Raw genomic sequence first — 21,688 nt, 5'->3', positions numbered from 1 at the left:
CCCAATTTGTTGTTTGGATATTACAGGCTGAGAGACAGACTGGAGTCCTGGCATGTTTTAAAGAAATTGTGGCTCTCTCGTCAGCTAAATTAGTAATAGATAGCACACGCCTGTTATGGAAACCAAAGAGGGCTAATGGAAATCATTATTTTCTTCCACCCACGCTCTTTTTTGCCTGCATTTTGTTTCAGATCAACCTGCACTACTTTTTAAATGTTTCCACTATATTTTTCCTTTTTAAACAACCTGTCCCTCCTTTCTCTAAATCCTGCAACCTGAGTTTAAACTAATTGGGCATGCTAAGAAATGGAGCTGCTGAATGTACATGGAATTTTGTGTAACCAAGACTGTGAGATAGTGATACTGAAACCAAACACTACACACCAGCTCTTTTCTTTCTTCCAGAACCACAATTATTCACCAAATTAGTGTTTGCTAGCATCTTGAGGGGCATGATTTATTTTTTTCAAATTGTGCAGTCAGTCTAAGCAATATTTTCTATATGGTAGGAACAGGCTCAAAACCAGCAGGCTGTGCAGATGGAAATGGGGTATTTAACATCAGAGTGATATAGAATATACCAGTCTCAACATCCATCTCTGAGTTAAAATGTAGGCCAACGCTGGGGGCAGCATTTCCAGGAATTATTCCCTAATTTCCCCTTCTCTTCCCTTTTCACCCTGACAGAATTTACTGTGTTTGGTTTGGTTCTCATTTTGGCTTTCACTTCCACTGTGTCTCATCCAGCAGCTTTTTCTCCATGTGCAGTACATGAAATCCCATTCTTCTTTGAAAGGAAAAGCTTCCCATCTCCAACTGGTGTGTTACTGAGAAGCCCCAACTCCTTCTCCCTCGTGTGTAGGGCCAATGTGGCCTCATGGCAGCAACTGCTTCATGGCATGCAGGCACACTGCAGTGCCAGGTCAGTAACCCATTCATGTTATATTTGCCATGCCTGGTACCTAATTGAGTGCTAATTATACCAACCATAGCTTTTTCCAGCTCTTGAAGCAACAGAAAGTTTTTGAGCACACCCAGGCTCACCAGCCATGAAGTATGTGATAAAAGGGCTAAATAGACAAGAAAACAGTCACCATTGTTTGGAGAGGTACCAGGTATTTCCAGCATGTCTAAGCCCCTCCCTGGTCACCAATTCATTGCAGTTCTCCCTTCTGTGTGGCAATCTGTCACAGGAAAACACAAGATGCTCTTTAAAGCTTGTGTGACCTTTAGAGGTTGAGCCCAAAGCAGTTTTGCTGACATCTGGCGCACGAGGGACTTGCTGTAAGATGGGATAACAACAACAACAACCGCGGCTCTGCAGGGCCAGCATCTGTCGGTCCCAAGGCAGGGAAGGCAGCACAGAAGAGGGAGGCAAACAGTACCTGAGCTGGCCCTGCAGTGCTGAGCCTAAGTCACATCTTCCCCAAGTCAGAGGGGACAGAGATACCAGCAAAGGAGGCAGCCTGGTGACAAGGGGGTTTAGTGAGAACACACATCATCATTTATCTTTGGATAAGGAGAGGGGGTCCTCAGAAGCCTGGGTTATATAAGTTAGCATGTCTCTGCAATGAGAAGACTGTGTGTGAAGAATCTGGTCTAAATTCTCAGAACAAAGTAACCAAAATGAGAAATTGTTAAACAGGCCTCAAGCAAAGTGAGAAGAAATTCAGCTTAATGAGGAAGACAGAGAGAAGTGAATCTATAAGGGGAATAAAATATTCAGGTGGCATTTTTCATGGATTGAAGGGAGAGCCTAGACTTTTTCCTAATCTGCATGGAGTTCTGACAGTGGGTTGGGCTGGGCTTTCTGCAGTGTGCTCAAAAAGCCAGATTTATTTTTCTGGCTACCCTTAGAAAACACAGCACACTGTCAAAGTGTCAAAAAGCTGCTTGTGCTTATCTGTTCCCACACTCCTGCCCTTGAAACATCGCCTCTGCTTCTGGGAGAGGTGATATTTGATAATTCAGAAATGGGCTGTTATTTAGCACAGAATGTAACCAAAGCACTCAGAGCTCCCTAAGTAATGGCTGCACTGGCCAGAGCAGGCAAACCCTGCTGCAGCAGCCTGAGAGCTGGGCAGGTCCTCTGCTCCACACCAGGAGATGTGGTGGGGAACAGCTGAATCCCCCACTCAGAGCAGAGGATTTCCCCTCCCCAGCTGCTCCATCAGTGGAAGAGACGTGATGCTGCTCCAGCAGGATGGTGAAGCAGGGGGACTCCATATTTCAAACAGCAGAGGTTAAGCAAAGTGACCAATTTCCTTGGGCTAATTGAGCATGCAATCTGCCTGCTTGTAAAGCCTGTATTTGGCCAGGAAGATTTATTACTATTAGTAATGATGAATGTCCAAGAGCAGTAAGGGCAGGCCTGAGCTGCAGATCGTTAACTTTAAGTGGTATGATGTTGACGAACCATTTCTATTATCGGTTACTTTGTTCTGAGTTAACTGTGAATTTAGACCTAGTTCTGTAATAAAGTGCTCAGGGAGTCCAGTGAATCTTGTTCTCTGTGGCAGATACTAAACCTGTAGGGTTTTGTCCATATCCTGATGAGTAAGCAGTTCTAGCTCATCCTGGGAGGCTGTGAAATGATAGAAGACTGCTCTGTATGAGAGTTTGGAGTTAAGCCTCCATCTATCTCAGAAGCAGAGGCTGAAATGGAGGACTGGCATGCCTTTGTCATTGGATTTCAGAACAACACCTCTTTATTATCTTCATTGTCCTCAGAAAGTCAGCACCAGTTCAGAAGTTTTGTCTGTGCTACAGAATGGTCATGTCCATCACAGGGGTGTGGATGTAGCCCTGCCTTCTCTTACATCTGCTTTAAAATCAGTTGGTCAGTTTGTATAGGCTGGAAATTGCAATGTAATAGTCTGTACAGTGAAAAGTGCTGGATGTTTTACTGCCTAATGTAATATCTGTCACCCTCCACATTCATTTTTTGCAAATACTCTCCATTTCCTTGGGTGAATATCCATTAGTGTATACAGCTGCAAAGCCCCAGAGCACATCTCACCTTCTCTGCCTTCTTTCCTCCCCAGCACTACTTGTGCTTAATGTCATATTTGTACAAAACACTGTCTGTTTCTGCACTGGCAGAGCACAGTGGTCCTCTAGAAATTGTCAGTGAGTGCTTGACACCAAGAGATTATTTTGTTATAAATCACTCTCAAAGATCCCTGTGGCCTGCAAAAAATACTTTTGTGTTGCTGTCTTTACAGCTGTATGTAGACTAAAACCAGATGTGCTTCTGTGTTTCCACAGTAATTATTGTCTTTCGTGCTGCCAGTGCAGCAGCACTGACTGCTCCAGACGACATCGAGTGCATTGTGACTGGCACACCACAGAGCCAAGCACAAACCTTTCTGGATCTCCATGTCACTCGTTGGCCTCTGTGGACCCTGGGCCATGGGCCATCAATTGCAATGCTGCAAGGAGTGCAAGGAGTCTGCTGCCCAGGGTAACCAACCTGGAAGCTGAAAACTAATGAATTTGCCTCTGAGGCTTAATTGTAAGAAAAGTAATTAATCTTGCTGGGTTTCACTCATCATCGAGCAAACTTTTGCTGATGAAGAAGAAAACTGCTGAGCATTCCAATTCACTCTCCAAGTCAGCCTCTCCCTGCTGGACTCCGTAGGTAATTGGCACATCGTTCCTATCCTATTTTCTACACATTCCCCAGGAGGCATCCCTGAAAGGAAGGTGTCAATGTCAGTGAGAGAGGGGCTTTTGCAACTCAGACTTTTGTTCCCTCTCCCAAAGAAGTTCCAAGTTTGCTTAGTGCCCCGATTTTGCTCAGAAGGGAAGGAGGAATGTGCAAAACAGCTGTGAGAAGGCTCCACAGCAGCTGTGTGTGAGATCACACAGCCCTGCCACGGAGCCAGTATGAAGCAAGCATGAATCCAGCTCACATCCATCCATGGTTTAAGCCTCTGTGACGGTGCAAGAGATGGAGATACAAAACACTGGGTGTAATCTTAACACCCTTCAGGCATCCGGCCTATCGGAGGCATTTGTTTTAGTTTGACTCAATTGCTCTGTCGAGCTGTTCTATGGGGAGCCTACACTGGCTGGTAGAGACGTAGCCACTGCTCAAGATGCCCTGTGCAAACTCCTCAGTGAGCTGGCAGACTCAGAAAAGTGCAGAGGAGCTGCCAGGGGGCTGTGAGAGCAGGACTGGCAGAGTCAGCAGGGTGCCAAAGGGGCAGCAGGATCAGGGGCAGGCAAGGAGCTGTGCAGCTGCACAGAGGCAGCCCTGCCTGGTCTGGAGGAACACCAGCAGCACTCCCATCGCTCAGGCTGGGAGTGTTGCCCAGGTTTTATGGGAGCCTTACACTGAGATCTGGCTATTGCACTTTATTCGCCTTTCAAGGACCAGAATTTATTCACTTAAATTCTGATTGCTGTGATTCTTTAGGCTTGCTGCACAGGGGCAAGCAATTCAGTTTCTGGGCAACATGTATGGGTGGTACATGTACATCATTTTTGTCACTCGTGTGAGAAAAAAAACCTGATAACATACAAATATTAACATAAAGGGCAAAGAGAAGGATGAGAAAACAGACAAATCCATGAGTCAAACAAGAGACACTCAGATGGTTACATTTGTTCTGCTCATAATAAATATTTTCTCACACAAAGTACTTTATTACTAAAAAGAACACAAAGGCTGAATCCTTATACTTTGATCTTGGAAACACTTCTGGAAATGCAGTTCTAGCAACATGTAAAAATGTTCATGTTTTAGACAAATTAAACAGATTTTTAATTACCTAGTTTAATTTACATCTGTACTTGATAACAAAATGCAGAGAAGATACTTTATTAAACACATTAAAATACTAAAACTGAACAATGGGGCTAGAGCTCAAATGTCAAAACACTCAAAAAGAACCCTCTGCCTCAGTATCCTGTGAAATGAGAAGGATGTGATGGTAAGACAAGCCTGTTTCACCTCTACTGGTGATTCGGAGTGAGAAGCATTTCCATTCACTGCCAATGAATGGACCAAATCAAGAACATTGAGATTAGATTTCTTGCTTGTCTCAAAAGCTTTAAGTGGAAGAAACATTCTGCTCCCAAAAGGAGTTGTAAAAGACCTATTTAGTGCATGGAGATTTTCATATCTTAGCAGACTCTAAAAAGGAAAAATAATTTTCAAAAGTTATGTCAGCCATACACTGCAGACAGGAACGGGTATGGGCCAAAGGCACGGCAGAGATTCACAACAGCTGGAGCAAAAACTGGTGACAGCCAAGGCTACACTGTCCTGCAACCTTGGAGCTCCTGTCTGCAGACAGGGCAGAGGGAAAAAGTGCAGCAGAAACAGAAAATGACCTGTGGCCCAAGCCATGGTACATGTTTGCAATGAAACAATGTTTTAGCTGTTTAACCTGAGATGCCTTTTTTTATTTTTAAATATCAACAGTTTATTTTAGAATAACTGTAATCAACAAAATCTAAGGCAAAGTACAGCTGTTATCGCTCCTTGCACCATCTCTTGCAATTTTGGGGGGAATTAGATGGAACTCAGCATAAGTAAAATCAGTTCAACCTTTTAGAGAAAACAAGACTGGAGATGAGCTGAACTAAATGGCACAGCAATGCCATGTCACACGGTGCACCTGGCAGCGGTATCCTGCTGGGCCAGCTGCAAAAATGAACTGGCTTTGGAGCTTCAAATCTTGTTATGTAGTGCCATCTTGAGGTCTTGGGAGAGGAAAAGCAGCTTTTCTGAGTACAGACAGTTTTTATCTGGGAATAAAAACTGTAATAGTTGGAGCAGTCCATTCTTCAGGGTGTATGATTGAGTGCATTCAGCTGGATTTGTGAACAGAAGATGGGAACTCACCTGGCTGGAGCACCACTGGCTCTTTCCCTGCTCCCTGGTGGCAGCAGCTCTTTGAAACCTTTTCCAGAAACATTTCACCTATCCAGCATTTAAAACCCTCAGTGACAGACATCACACTGGGACTGCAGGTGGGATTGAGGACCACAGCACACGGCTGCTCCTGTTTGGCAAGGCACAAACACACAGCTGCTCCTCTGCCCTGTGCTGCCAACTTCTGTTCCTCCTGGGGGAGAGCTGGCAATGCAGGGAGCTGGAGCCATGTGTGCTCCAAATCCCACCTTGCCCCCAGTTACTGTAAACATGGTGGTTTGATAGCTTGGGTGTCTGGTGGCCACACCTCTGCCACTTCCAGCACCAGTGGCTCAGGGCTGGGGTTTTCCATGGGGATATTGTGTCATGGTGGAGCAGCAGTCACCCTGTGCCTGGCTTTGGGCTGCAAGGGTTTGGCCACAGGGCCAGAGGGGGCAGGCAGCAGGATGGGAGTCACAGGCTGGAGTAAGAACAAGGCAGCAGAGGAAAGTTTAGAGGAATAACCTGAAGGGCCACACGGGGAGGGCACAGTAGGGACATCAGGAAGCCGAGGTGCATTGAAGGGCAGCATGGCTTGGCTCTGGCACCTCACCTGCCAGATGGTGCCTGAAAAGGGAGGGGGTGGTTGGGTGGCACTGGGGGCTGAGGAAGGGGGTCAGTTTCTTTCGCAGGAAAGCAACCAGCAACAGGACAAGGGGACACAGTCTTAAGCTGAGCCCGGGGAGGTTTAGGCTGGACATCAGGGAGTAGTTTCCCAGAGAGAGATTAGATATTGGAATGGGCTGCCCAGGGGGGTGGTGGAGCCACCGTTCGGGGAGGTGTTCAAGAACTTAAACATTCAGAGCCGTGATCTAGTTGGCACGGTGCTGTTCAGTCACAGGCGAGACCCGACGATCTCGCAGGTCTGTTCCAGCCCGATGGATTCGGTGACTCCGCGCTGAGGCTGAGGCCTCCGCCGCCCTCGGCCGCTTCCGTGAGCGCTCGCGAGTTTCCGGCCGCCTCGGCCGCGCGCACGGCGGGGCGGGGGTAGCGGGGGGGTGAGCGCGCGCTCCCCCTCCCCCCCCCCGGCAGCCCCACTCGGTGCTTCCCGCGCGGGCCGCCCCGGGGCGGAAACGCCGCTCGCGCCTTCCCGCCGCCCGCTCGGCTCTTTCCGCCTCCCCCTCCGGGGCGCTTCGTTCGTTTCCGCGGCCGCTCGGCTCTTTCCGCGGGGGCCGGCGGCGCGCTCGGCCGTTCCCGCCGCCTGGCGGGCGCTCGGCGCTTTCCGTGAGTGCTCGGCGGTTTCCGTGCGGGGCCGGGCGCGCTCGGCGCTTGCTCCCTGGCTGGCGCTCCTCAGTCGGCCGCTGCCTGCCTGTCGCCGGGCTGGGAGCGCCTGTGTGTGTGAGTGACGCGGCGGAGGTGTAGTTTGACGCGGTGTGTTACGTGGGGGAGAGAATAAAACTGCGGCGAGATCCCAGGCGCGAACGAAAGCAGTGACGGAGCAGCCTGGTAACCGGTAAGAGGAGGACGGCGCCCAGCAAACAGGGGCGGGGGGGAGGGAAGGAAATGGAGCCCGGCGGGGACCAGGGGAGCCGCCGGGCGGCAGGACGCGGGGGCCCGGCCGCGCACCGCCCGCGGGAGGGGCGCCCGCCTTAAAGATGGAGCCGAGCCCTGCAACATCCCCGCCGCCGCCGCGCCGCGAACAAAGGATAATGGCGGATGGGAGCCGGCCCGGCGGCGGCCGCCACGGCCGGGCGGCGGCGGCTCTGTCGGCAGCCAGCGGCGGCGCTCAGCGCGGCGGGGAAGGGGCGCCGCGCCCCCCGGCCCCCGGAGGAGGCGGCGGAGGACGACGACGAGGGGGAGCGGCGGCGGCGGGGGGCGGCCGCGCTCCCGCCCGCGCCCCCTCCCCGCCGTGTGCGCTCCGGCTCTCGCTCCCCCGCTGCCGCCCCCGGCCCCGCCGGGCTCCCGGGTCCCTCCCGCGGGGCCGCCGCGGCCCCCGCGCCCGCCGGAGTTCCGCTTCCCCGGCGCCCCGAGCGCGCCGCACGGATAAACAAACAGACTCCCGCCGCGATGGACACGAGTGCGTGGGGCGCTCCCCGGCTCTGTAACGAGAAGCTTTTAATAAAATCTGTGCTCGGAAGCCGGGGCAGCGCTCGGTCCGGCGGCTCGCTGTTACTCCGTCTCCGGGAGGCCGCGCCGGGCAGAGGTGCCGGTCACCCAACACCGCGCTCCGGGCGGCACCGCGGGCGCAGCCCGAGCTGGCGCGCAGGTCACGTAACAGGGATACGGTTCCCTCCTGCCGCGCTGCTGCTCCCGGTAGTATTTTTAACCCAAAGCGAACTTGAGCCAGGCTGCGGCTGGTAAATCTCGGTTTGGGATTTGCTTTTGCCAGTTTTCCACAGACCTGGGTGCTGCACAGCGAACAGGATTTGACCTCTCTCCCAGCTTTAGTAGCAAATGTCAGCTCAAATGCCTTTTTCCGCTTTACACCAGCCTTGCCTTGCTGCAGCTGGGGGGCTTTTTTCTCTCTTTTTTTGCCTAGAATAGAAGACAGTGTTTTGACTTTGTTCTACTTTCAAATCCTGGATATCTGCAGTTTTTTTGTGTTACAGTATTAAGCAAAAACAACCTGGCAGACTTTTTAAGCAAAGGTTGTTACACCTCTTAAATGTATACAGGGATAAAAAGTTTTAAATGGTCATATGATTTTTTTTTTTTTCATGAAACATTTTTAAAATTTTTGTTTCTTTCTCTTTAATATTGGAATGCCGGCTCACAGTCTGCTTCTGAAATAACACCTTTTTCTTTTCTTTTTTTTTCTTTTTTCCCCCCTGGGGTTAGAAACATGTTTCCCATTTCTTAAATAAAAGACCAGAGACTTCTTAGAAATATCATGTATCCCTGTTTAGTCCCATGCTGACCACCACTAAACACGATTTTAGAATACAGGAATTTTGAGACTCTGCTTGCATCCTTTCTTCCTTGTATCAACAAATGTGGATTTATACAGTAAAATATGAAGTCACTGAAATAGGTTTTGTTCAAAATGAATATTTGTAATTCTCACCTATACTTCCTTGTATGTGAATTTCTGTTTTCTCTCACTTCCACCACCTCTTTTGAAATGAAGGCCAAAGATGCTCTACATCACTTCACTGTGTAATACCAACATGAGAAGAGAGTTTCTAAACTTTAAAGTGATTAATAGACGTCTGAGGACTTCAGTAAGCAATGCAGCTGTCGATAGTGATTAAAGAGAGTGTAATTGTTGGTGTATTTCATTCATTCTTGGTTTGATGGAATACGCACTACATTGTAAATACAGAAATGGGACAGAAAATCCTTGCTTGTTGTTTTTTGTAGTTTTCAAAAAACATTTAATTTTATTCTATTTCATAATAGAGTGGAGGACTCTCAGATCCATGTTTTCAAACACAGATCTCTGCATTTCCTCACCAGCTTTGTCCCCTCACAGGTCAGGGAGAAAAGGGAACAGGGAGGTGGTTTTGTATTTGCTAAGCATCACTTACATGTGACCTAAAATGAAATTATTGCATGTAGTAAAGAAGAGTATAATCATTTTTAATGCTTTAATTGAGAGAACACCAGTATTCAGAGTTGGTGCTCTCAATATGGTCTTTGGATCTGCACTGAACAGTCTGCATCTAATTTATTTTTTTCTCATAGGTTTGGTGATATGTGTGTCTACTACTCTGGGTAAAAAAAGTAAAAAAACAGTCAAACAAAAAATCCAACACAAAAAACACCCCAAAGGTCTGAAAAGGGTAGAGGGGTTTGCTGATACAGAACATTTAGAAACATCTCATTTAGACTGTCACATCATTTCCCTGTCTGTTTCTTGGAAACCTGCACCAGCACAGCGCTCGCTGTACAGACTCTCCTGTAGATGTTACTCTGCAGAGTAGCTGTTCTGCTGCAGTGAGAAGCAGCCTCTTCTTGCCTAAGTGCAGCTACAGCTCTGTAGGTGCATATTTTGATAAGAGACAAGGCCCCAACTGGGAATTTCTGTTGGCACCGTTTTGTAACAAATGGGATATTCACACTTCACCTCTATTTTTGGATCTCTGGAAGCAAGGGGAGATCAGTTACTCATGCCACACCTCTCAAGGCTTTTGTGCAGTGAGAAGGCCGTGTTAGCTTTCTGCCACTAATCTGACTAAAGTTAGTTTTATGGGACATGACAGCAATCCTCATCTACAGAAACAACCCTACCCAATTTCCTTTAGCTCTCTGCTTCCTACCTGCATACAGCTGAAGTTCGTGAAAAGGCAGTGATTTTTTTTTTTTTACTGAACCAAAAATTGTGTTGCCTCATCTGCAGTCTGAGGTCATATTTCATAGTGATTGTGAAAACCTGAACAGCCTGCCATTAATCATCTATGTACATCTCCCAGATTGAAGGCATTGATACCTATTTTGTTCTTCAAAACTTTTAGATCACTGCAATTAAAAGAGGTGAGTGAGAACAAATACAACACCTTCCAGCTTTCCATATTTTTGAAACAGCCTTGTCAGCTGCACAGGAGGTGAAAATGTGCCAGGCTGTAGTTGGCTTTCAGGTAAAAAGCACTCAAAAACAGCCAAGAATTCTCTGCTGCTGTTTTTGTCTGGCAGTGCTGGATTTATAGTATTATGTGTCAAGTGGAAAGAATAGAAAACTCAATGTTGGAAGAGCCACTTTAAGGTGAGAGGATAAAGAATTTAGAGGATACAGCCAAACATCCTGTTCCTGTTTGGATGCATGTATATGTTTACCTACCATGTACATACACACAGGTTTAAAGCAGCACTGATACTTGTTAGTTACTTGCAATGACTCTTGAGTAGAGTGCAGAGAGGTACAGGATATTATCCTAAGATAATAAGCAATTGTATTTTTGTCCTAAGAATATTATGAGAGTTGATATTTTGTTAAAAAAAAGGACCATTAGGTGAATGATGGAAAAATAGTTCTGAAGATAGGAGTGTCCTGCCAATTGCTTTTCTAGATTTTGTTACATTTCAGTTGTTCTCTGACAAACTACACTGGCTACTTGGGACACAGTTGCAGGAAGCCTTACAGTGAACTATTTTGAATCCACCTTGGTTCAGGAAACTAGAATAAAAATCTCTGGTTTTGATGCTTTCACACTTTTTGGAGGGCAGAGTTAAAGTGATTTGTAAAAATCACTGATCTTCTAAGTGTTCAGTGATAGCCTGTTAGTCAGTGAGGTTATCATGAAAACTCCTTTTCCCTGCACATGGCAGAACTAAAGCTGGGTTGTATTTTCCTCTTTAGGCAGAAACTTTTTCAGATAGATTTCGAAACTTACAAAAGAGCAGATAGCCTAAGAAATGTGGGAATTCTTGGACCTTATCTCCTGACTGATGAACTGAAACCATAGTTCCTCATAGCATTTTTTGGTAATAATACTGGCCAAAGCATCTTCCATGTCTTTTCCATTGCACTCTCACAAATCCTTGGGCTACTGCGTAGGGAAGTGGTTCAGCTGTTTGAGAGGTGTGGATCCATTTCCACCTGGATCATCCCCTCCCCTGACTGCTGCAGGGCTGCACAGGAGCTGTACCAGCATAATCAGGGGAAGGGATGGGGCTGGAATGAGCAGGGAGATAAGGGCAGCTCAGTCAGCTCTGCTGCTAAAGGAGAAAATGCAGCCTTTGTAAAAATTTTTAAATTATCACTGTGTTTATAACTAAGCTGGATGACACAGATCCTGCTGGGGTTCTTCTTGCCACAGAAGATCATTCAGCTAAGTTATTACATGTGCTAACCATGAGCAAATGAACGTGGGCAACAGCTGTTCCCAAACTTCAATATCATGTATTAAACTCATTTGTTCTGCTGCTTATTTACTTGTCTGAAACACCTTGTGTGTGTGTTTTTTAGCAAGTTCTCTGTGCACTTCCTTTACTTCCTTTTTTTTTATTCTTCACATTTTAAGTTCACTTGTTGCTGTTCACTGAAGCTCTTTGCTGCAATATTTTAATAATCTCTTCAGAAACTCCACAACCTCCTGTGACATTTTGGGCCCAGTATTACATGCACTTTTCTTATAGGTGCTACCCTAAATTTCTCATTCTCTGTGCTGTTCCAGTATCAATTGGATTTTACTTCCCCTTGCACCTTTCCTTGGGCTTGAATGTTAAAATCTCATCTGTAAAATCTCTCTCATCATCTTTTACACTCCATTAAATAATGAATGGGAAGCATTATTTTCTTGCCTTTTTCTCCTGATGACACAGCATCTGGCTATGTGTAGCAGGCCTGGTCGCAAAATCCACTGCTGCTTGTCCATTTCTGCAAGTAGCATACAGTATGAGCAGGCTTTGTAAATTTACACCTTTCTGAATTGTAGAGAGCTTTCCTTCTCTTGAAAAAAAAAAAGCCCAGGGCCTTACTGTAGGTGTAGGACACCTGCCCTCTTTGTGAAACTCATCCAATTTTTCCCTTTGCACTGATAGGAAAATTCTGGGAGATAAAATACAGGGAAGGTGTGAGAAAGAGTCCTGTGTACTAATGCCACAGTATAACCAACAAAAGTAATCTGTTGCTGTGTTTTTGTCTGAGCTTATACAACTTTATGTGGCTCTTAGGAGGCAGAGTCTTGCTCTCCCCCTCCTGCTCCTGGCTGTGTGGTGTCGGACCATCCCTTTACATTGTCCGTAATGTTGATTGTATACAAAACCTATTAACTCAGTTCAGATCACTAACCCAGGAGAGAACTGTGCTTTTTTAGTAGATAATTTTCTCCTGCACAAGTGAACTGAATTGGTTGGTGATTGAGATCTGTTTGTGCTGGTAGCACGAACGCCAGTGCTTTGCAGTGACGGTAGGGGAAGGAAGGAAGGAAGGGTACACAGCAGCTGAGAGCTGTGCCAGCAGACCCATCTTGGGGAATGGCAGCATATCCACGACTTGAAGAAAAGAAGGAAGAGTTGGACTCTGTCCATAGTGATCAGAGCCGCATGAGTTTGTCTTTGCAGCTAGGAAAGCTAAGAACACAGTAAGCCGAAAAATAAACAGCAACAACAAAAGGAACCAAAGGAGGAAAGTTTCCTTGTTTTAAATGCTTGGTCATACCTGTGTGATTGAATTAACTGCTCCTTATCAGAGGCAGATTTCAGTCTTCTCAAGAGGTTAGATCATTGTACCTCTTAGGTACTTCTCATTATGAGAAGCCCATTCAGCAGGGGAGAATTATGTGTAACACCTCTCTAGTGAAGCCTAAGTTGAGATGCAAAGCTCCAGAAGGGTCCAGGTCCAGCCCTTGGGTGCACATCCTGTCAGTGGGCCCAAGGCACTTGGCAGAGAGCTCTCTGTAGTGCCACTGCTGCTGCAAACTGATAACTGCCTTGGCCTGTCTGCCAGATTGTAAAACAATTCATGGTGGCTGAAACTACTGGCCTGGAAGTTGTAGTGTAAAGTTAATGTGGATGTGTAACCAGTGCACGTTACCCTGAACTGGGGAGAGGAAGAAGTGTGTTACCTGCTGCAAATAGCTGCTTTGTCAGCAGCATGGCTGTTTGAAAAATACATCTCTGCCCAATCCTCACAAAGCTAATGTTGATTATATAAAAAATACTCATCCTGTTTCCAGCCTCCCACTCCTAACCAGAGTCATCACAACAGTAATCAAGTTACAGGATAGAGGTGTTTTTTTCAGCATCTTTGTTGGCTTCCCACAATCTTGTGACACCTATACCCATGACTTGATTTCCTTTGCTTTAATGGACAGGCCTGGCTGCAGCAGGGTAGAGTTGGCTCCACCTTCCCTGTTCCTGCTTCTGTTCCCAGTATGACTGCCTGTGAACTGGATCAGAGAACTGGTCCAGACTAGGAATTAGTTGTGTTTCCTTGTCTGTAGTGCAAATTGGTTGCCTTGTCCCATTTACTAGACAGCTTCACAGACAAGTGTAAAGGTGTAAATAAGAAAGAATTTAGAGGAAACCAGAGCCTGAGCTGGCAGGGCTGCCAGCAGAAGTGCTTGCAAAACTGGAGTTGCAGAAAGCAAAATGGAGATTTTCTTTTGTGTGCAACACATTGATGTGAAACATGGATTCTCTTTCTTTCTCTTGTCCTTTCTGGTTCATGAGTGGCTCCCATTGCTTACTCAGGGTCATTGCAGACCTTCAGCATTATCAGCAAATCACACCCCTGTTCTGTGGGGACAGTCATGTTGCTCACAGGTAACGGAGGTCTTAAACTCCAGTAAGGTATTTCAAAAACATTATTCTTTCTTTGGAGATGATGCTTTTGCAGAGTATATCTGCCTGGCAGGCATGTGAGTGATCTTTCTCCTTTAAAAGGCTCTCCTGCACTGCCCAGGCAAATTTTAGAGATGCATGAAAAATAAACTAGAATCCACTTGCTTGATAATGTTAGTCAGAATTATTTTACTACAGAGTTTGATCACTGTTGCATTTCAGTTGGTTTTTAGGGAGAGGCTGGGTCATAGATTTAATTTTGGTTCATTAAGCAACATAGTCTGATGATCCTTCAAGCAACAATGTTTTCAATAAAACTAGTAAAGCCAGAGCAATTTTAGGATTTAAAAGTATTTCCAAGTCTAAGCTGTGGTTTAAGATGTAGATATTTTGGTTTTAATGTTGCAGTTAATTTTGTGACGAGGATGCATTCAGAAATTTGACAAGGGCAAGGTTTGTAAGGAAGTGCTGTTTTTCTTGTACATACTGGGGCATACTCTAATCTAGCACTCCAACCTCAGAAAGAATGCAAGGGTTTTCACTTCCTGGAGGGCATTAAAGCAAAAAACATTCTATACTGCCTGTTAAAAATTAAACAAAGGTATTTAATAATAACAACAATGATAATAAAAAACAAATAATATTGCTTTGCAGGGTTTTTTGGGGTTTTTTTTCAGAGACTTGACTTGATATTTGGTAATTATCAGTGTTGTGTGAATAACTCAGTCTTAACTTTCAGGTGACCGATTCTAAAGATACTTATTAATAAAACTGTTAAAGCATTGGTCTGAAACATCCATTTTGTTGTGTTTTCTTTCTGAACTCATAAGAAGTGTTCTTTTTTTTTTAGACAAGACTTTCCTGTATTTACCAAGTTATAAAATTTCATGGTTTTATACTATGGGTTGAACTCTAGAAATACCACATACGTTCCAAGCATCAATCAGAATGAGTACTGTTTGTTTATATAGTTCATGTCTGTCAAGCTTGCAGGATAAATATCTCAAGTGCTATTTTTTATGAATTGATGCTTTAGCCACTGACATTCAGGAGTGGGTTAGAAACATTAGCCATGGAGCTGTCCCTTCTCACCAGCAGACAAAATCTCAACGGACACAACAAATTCTACCTAAAATCCTCATGTCGAGTTTAAGTGTGCAGCTTATAAATACCTGAAACTCCATGCTTGCCCTAAGTTCCCCAACTGATTTGAGAGTCCTCTGCAACAGAAGAATGATGTGAAAGGAAGTGTGATATGTGTCACTTTGGGATTCCGGTGTTTGACCCTTTTCAGTGTACAGTATTTTGCTGAAGTGACCTATGCTATTTAAACCTCATTGTTATTATCATTAAACCTTATTGTTATTATCATTAAACCTTATTGTTATTATCATTATATTATTGCAAATGGATGATAAAATTCAGGTCACTAATTTAACATTTGAGACCATAAAAAAATCTTTAAATACTGACAGTTGCTCTCCTTCGTTATAGGGTGGAAAAGGAAACATTTACTTTATTCATGGGAAAGTCCCCTGCATATCTGGGACTTCCCAGAAGATTTGGTTTCAGAATATACATTTACATTCATATTACTTTAGCATGTCATATTTAATCTGTGTAATCTTTTAAGAGATTTTTAATCAGTGTAATCTCTTAAGAACCTTCGGTCCAGTCTTACATTACTCTATTCTGATAAATTACATGTGTCTATTAATATTTTCACACTGTAAAAGTAACAGAGATTCTGAAAACATTTATTTGGAACAGAAAGATTTCAGGTAATAATAAACATGTTTATTGGTTCTCTGACTCTATCACATTATTCCATTAAATCATACCTGATATGTAATTTAAATTAATAGAATTAAGGAAACACTTATATAGATGTGATTCCTTTTTCTGTTACAGGTCTGAGATTACTACATGTTGTGTTTTTGTCCCTTGGGCTTGGAGCACTCAGGTTAACCATGGGTGTAGGCCTTTCTAATGCTCTGGTTTTTATTTGTATCTTTCTATAAATTGTTCCTGATCTGCTCTGAGCACCAGAAGAGAGCTGGGTCATCTGTATGGATTCAAAGTAGCTTTAGCTTTGCTCACATAAGCATTTGTCACGGACCCAGTGACTGAGCCTCTGGATTTCCCTAGCACATCTACAGAGTGCAGCCTGTGCAGGAGGCAGTGATATATTAAATATCCTTGTCCTAACAACATTTTGTTCTTCACTTCAGGAGGGTGACTTGCTGAGCAGTCACTCCTCACTCCTGTAGTTGTTGGCTGAGAAGTTTCAGTAGCTCCCTCATCTCAGAGATAACCCTTTATTTGATAAAAATGTTTAGAGGCTCTCCCTTACAGAGTTTCAGGCTGCCCCAGGCTTGGAATTGCAACAGTTCTTCCAGCCAGTGCCTCAGACCTGGAATGTTTAAAGGTTGCTTGGCAAGTGGACAAAGATCCTTACAGCATGTCACAAGGTTGTCAAAATATGTCATGCCGCATTTAGGTGGTTCTTACTCTGCCAGAATGAATGGCGAGGCAGTAAAAGACCATAAAACATAGAAGTGCATATGGAGGAGAACAAATGTAATATTCATCTGAGTTACTCGGGCAGGTCAGGTGGAAATCTCAAGTTCTGACAGCTCTACTCAGTGGAAGAAAGGAACACATGCACCTTCTTTTAGATGCATCTTAGCCTTGCTAACTTGGCATCATTTTCTGCTCTGAATACTCCTTTAATTATTGTAGTGACAGTCCTCTTTTCTCCCTGTCAGTGGGAAAGGAGACGGTCTCTGACCCTTGCAGAATTGTCTCTCCTTTCTGTCACTGGGCTGCCTTGGCTCTTCTGCTGGAACACCTCCACGTGTCAGTGTTTGAGGGGAAAGGAAGTGGCTCAAAATGTTCTGCTGGTTGACCAGTACAGCAGGGTGAATGATTTATTTGGTATATCTAGATATCTGGCTGGTAGGAGAGAACTGTTTCTGAACTCTCACTCCAGGAAGAGCCTGCCTCCTCACGAGGGCTGGTGGAGCTGCTCCGGTGGGCGCTGAGCCCAGGCCAGCTGAGAGCAGGGTGTTCCAGCCTGGGCACAGGGCCTCCTTAGCACAAAGGGGCTACTTTATTGTACCCATCTCTGTGCTCCCCTTGCCTGGGGTCAGGCTGCATTAACAAGCTCTTAGATGGCTGCTGTTTGCATCCAGCAAGCTTTCCCCCTGGGCTGGGCAGAACTCCCTCACTTGTCATGGTACAGATGTAATCATGGCATCCTTTTAACATTGCCTGATGTGCTGTCACAGTTCAGCTCTGCAGTGAGAAGAGCAAATAAGAGAAGTGGCTGTCTTCAGGTAGCTGCCCCCATCTGGGCTGAGGTCAGCTTCAATCCCATGGAATCATGGATCCCTCACTTCCCTACCCACAGCTGTTTCAGACAAAGGTAAAATGAGAATTTGATTAGGCCAGAAATTAAAGCTCATCACAAGTGGCTGTGCTGATTATTGACTTGCTGGGCCTGTACCAATTGCAGAGCCTGTTCCTGGAGTTGTGGTGTATTCAGCAGGAGCCTTAGCTCCCCAACAGCATGATAAAAAATCATTTGGTGCCTGTATTTTATATTGCACTAAAGATACTTGCCTACAAAGGATACCATTCAGATACAATGTTGTGATGGATTTTATTAAGTAGCCAGCAGCTACATGTGGTGAGGTGAGCCACAGTATTTTCAGCAGTCCCAGGGAGAAAAGGGGCGTGTATTTTGGCGATTTCATATGGTTTCATTTTTGAGAAAAGAAAGTTTCTACAGTTGGTAACAATTGCAAGAAATCTGCCTAGATTGAAAATTAGGTGAGTTTTATGCCCTAAAAATAATGTCAGAGAACAGATGGTAAACTGTAGTAAAGTGCAGTCAGTAACTGAAATGCATAAATATGATATTGGCAATGAATGTGTTAAGAATGACAAAATGGGCAGAGTTCTTAGAAGTCTCTCTGAATAGATTGGATATGTTGGCCAGAACATTCTTGAAAATGTCTTGGTTCTCTAAAATTAAGTTTGCAGATCTCTTCTGGTGGGTTTTGGTTATTTTTACTGTGCTAACAAAGGTGTTTAGAAATAGTTACCACAGTTCTGTTCTGCATGTTGAGGACCACAGACTTAAAGCATGTGAATTAGTATTTTAATACCCTAAGCGTCTTCAATAGGAGCACAGAGCATTTATAAATAGAACATATTTATGGATTATGTTTTCAATAATAATATTACCTAATGCCTTTGTAACCTTCCTGGAATTTGTTTTGACATTTTGTTTCGCTAAGTGAACTCTGGCAGTGTTTTGGGGGGCATTTTGGAAAGGGGAGGGAATAAGACAGTGGAGAGTCATTTGTTTGCTTTTCACTGTTAATGCCCTAGGAAATGCTTGCTCTGGTGTCTCCCCTTGGCTGCTTTACTGGGCTCTGCTCATGTATTCACATAAGGCCTATCCCAGCTATTAGATAAGGTTGGTAAAAAGAGGTGTCTGGTTTGTTTATTTGTTATTTATTTATATTGAACAAAAAAAGGCAGTATAGGTTAAACTTGAATCAAATTTTGTGTACCAAATACTTGCTGTATGCTTTTGTATTTATTAGTGTAATTTGTGGTACAAGGAACTAATTGCAGTTAATAGCTGTCAGAGCCTTTTTTCCTTTGAAAAAGCTTGAAGGCAGAAATACTAGATGCTAGTACAATGCCAGGAGTATGGAGTCAGATCAGGAGGATAGAGCAGTGGAGAGGGTTCAAGCAACTTTCACTCATACACCTTACCTGTGCCTACTGATTCACCATCTGCCTGGTAAATATCAGCTTGCTTGAGCTATGCCAACAGAGAACAAAATCTAGAGGAGATTGCTGGTGTGGGTGTTCACCACTGTAGCTCTGAGATTACATTTTTGGTCTTCTGCCCTTGTTTTAAAATCTGCCATGGCATTTTCTTTAGTAAAACAGAAGTTGAGTGTGCAACACAAATAATTTCCAATGCTTTCATCGCTCATATATTTAAATCTGGTGTGAGAAATTTTCACTGACTGTAGTAGTGTAAGTTTTGTTGAAAAAGTCATGATCCAGAAAAGTTGGTTAATTTTATTTAAGGGAACTGGTTGCATTTCTTCTGTGTCCTGTATGAATATACTACCTTTTTCCCATCTCTTGCAGTGGCTGTTACAGGCTGTATTCAGTCAGCAGAGAGTTTTTAGACACTGCTCTCAGTGTCACATTGATGGAGACAGAGGGTGGAACTACAGATATCACATTCTATTGATGGAATGATTCTGCTTTGTGTGAGATATTTTTACAGTGAGATTAAATTTTTCTTGTATGTTCAAGATGAAATATTTTAACTTCAGTGACAAGAAGAATTTTTCCAGCTTTTTATTCTTCAGTTTGCCTGGCAGATTGCTTTATTGCAGATTATTTGCAGAACGCAATCTGAAGACTGTCCTTCATTTTTGGCATTTTTAGTGGCGTTGGATGTTGCACCCATTCTTTTATTTGCACTTCCACTTGGTTTTCCTGACTTCTGGGCTTCCCTCACCCAGAAGCTGATGTGATCATTGAATGGTTTTGTGGAGAACCCATTCTGTGGAGTGCTAAAAGGTGGATTTCAGATGAAGCAGCAAACATAGGTTGTGTTCACAGTGTGATACACAGACTGCTCACCCAAGGCAGAGGACACAAGGAGCAAATACCCAGGAGCAGTGGCGGTGCCAGCTTGGGATGACAAAGAAGCTGTGGTATAAATTGCAATTCTTGTGCCAACCCACTTTGTCATTAGTGACAAAGAGAGATAATTATGGGCCCATCTTGTCCTGTTAAGCGTTTATTACTGGTTATTTGAAGTCCCATGTGTTAGCTGTAAATAAAATTATTTTTCTCTGAACATTTTCAGTCTGGCAGCCGCTGAATGGAGTTCATAAAGTGGCTGTTGAGCTGTGGCTAAAAGAGCTGCTGCTCTGCAAGGTGACAGTGGACACGTTTGCAGATTGCAGGTCAGTGTTCTCAGTGCTTGTGCTGGAACCATGAAAACAGTTGTGTACCAGAGTGGTGTTTGATGGTCTTCTCAGTGCTTTCATGGTGGATCTGTGGCTTTATAAAACCACATGCATTAAATACAGAATGAGTCAAATTCCTGAGCTTTGGGTACCAGAGCTGTGCTTGCTTCCTGAACAGTTGTACTGGCACACCTGCTGTGAATACAGGGCTTGAGAAACAGGCATTGCCTCAATTTCCCTTCCCTCAGCTGCTCTGGTCCTTCACTGCCAGGAGCAGCTGGGTGAGTGGATATTGCCCTGGATCAGGAGCCTCATGTGGCAGTAGAGTGACCTGAAGGTGATGGGTGAGCAGATGAGAGGGTGTGGTACAAGTCAGGCTCAGAATGGGCATGAGTCTCTTGCGTCTCTCCTCTGCACTGTTTCTGGAGACTTGGCTTTCTTCAGAATCTGTGTGTATACTTGAATAAAATAAATGTAGAAGTCAGAGCAGGACTCTTCCCAGCGTGTCCCTTGGTGAAGCTGTGCTTGCTGGGCAGCAGGTGGGACAGTGCCTTCCAGTGTTTCCTGGGGCTGCAGTAATGTCAGCTGGGCACTAACTTCAGTGTAAGCTTGAGCTTCTGACTGTGAATTGCCACCACAGTGCTAATAAAGAGAGAAAATAAAGGCTTGCAGGGAAAAATGCTCTGTTTTACTGTGCCAGCTGTCCGCTGAAAAACATAGAAAGCTTTGGGGTATTAAGGACTTTTGCTTATGAAAGTGGATGGGAAGTTTTATCTGCGCTAACAGCCACAATGTGGTTTGATTCTTGGATTTGATGGTGTTTGGGAAAGGATCTCCACCTTTCTTTTCTCCAGTCTGCCTTGGGAGATGAAAAGCAGCCTGTCTGCAGAGCAGGAAAGCTCCACAGCTTGTGTGAGCAAGAGGAGGCCAAGGAGCAGAGCCTGATCTTTAGGACACATGCTAAAATTCATGGGGGTAAATCAGACAGGAGATACAAGAAGATGTAGGGAAACAAAATAGAGCAGACAGACCAGACATCCCAAGAGAAGGATACTGAAGAGTGAAGAAGATGAGATGAGAGCTGTTGGAAGACAATTGTATTTTATCCTGACTCTAGGCAGGTAGGAGAGGAGGTAACTAACAGCTCGTGCTCTGGATGCACAGCATTGATGGTCACTTTAATTATCAGGGATTACAGGAGTTAGCATTACCTGTAGCACCTTGGTCAGCATCCTGTCTCCAAGATAGAGATCTTGGAGACCTCCAAGTTAAGATCAGTAGGTACCTCAAAAGACTACTGCAACCTGCAAAAATTACTTGGGATATAATCTTCCCCACTCGTAAAAGCATTTATTTGAATTTTTAAAGATTAGAAATCAATTTAAATCCTGACTCATTAGGTTTTTATCTTCCTTTTGGTTCAGCACTTTTTTTGGCATGAAAAAAAGTACTAATTCAACATATTCTTGATTATTCTTTTTACCCAAGTGCCTAACTCATGTTTAAGCCTTAATAAATTTCTTATCAGTAGCATCAATCTGAAACATTTTTCTCCTTTCTGGGATAAATAATAAAAATCCATCTAGTC

General features: G+C 44.5%; 1 protein-coding gene across 3 annotated transcripts in view; it reads left to right on the top strand.

Moving 5' to 3' along the window:
• Positions 1-7,185: 7,185 nt before the first annotated feature.
• CREB1 (cAMP responsive element binding protein 1) overlaps positions 7,186-21,688 on the top strand; it is a 37,884-nt gene continuing 23,381 nt past the window's right edge. For all 3 annotated transcript variants that reach the window (XM_054277577.1, XM_054277575.1, XM_054277576.1), the window contains exon 1: positions 7,186-7,376. The gene's annotated coding sequence lies outside the window, so the exon portion shown is untranslated. The remainder of the gene's footprint in view (positions 7,377-21,688) is intronic.

This window comes from Melozone crissalis, unplaced genomic scaffold, assembly GCF_028551555.1.
Source record: "Melozone crissalis strain CALT ecotype California unplaced genomic scaffold, PUWL_Pcris_2 ptg000023l_1, whole genome shotgun sequence".
Taxonomy (NCBI): Eukaryota; Metazoa; Chordata; class Aves; order Passeriformes; family Passerellidae; genus Melozone; species Melozone crissalis.
Note: the sequence above shows the minus strand (reverse complement) of the source record. Positions and strands in the feature narration are given on the sequence as shown.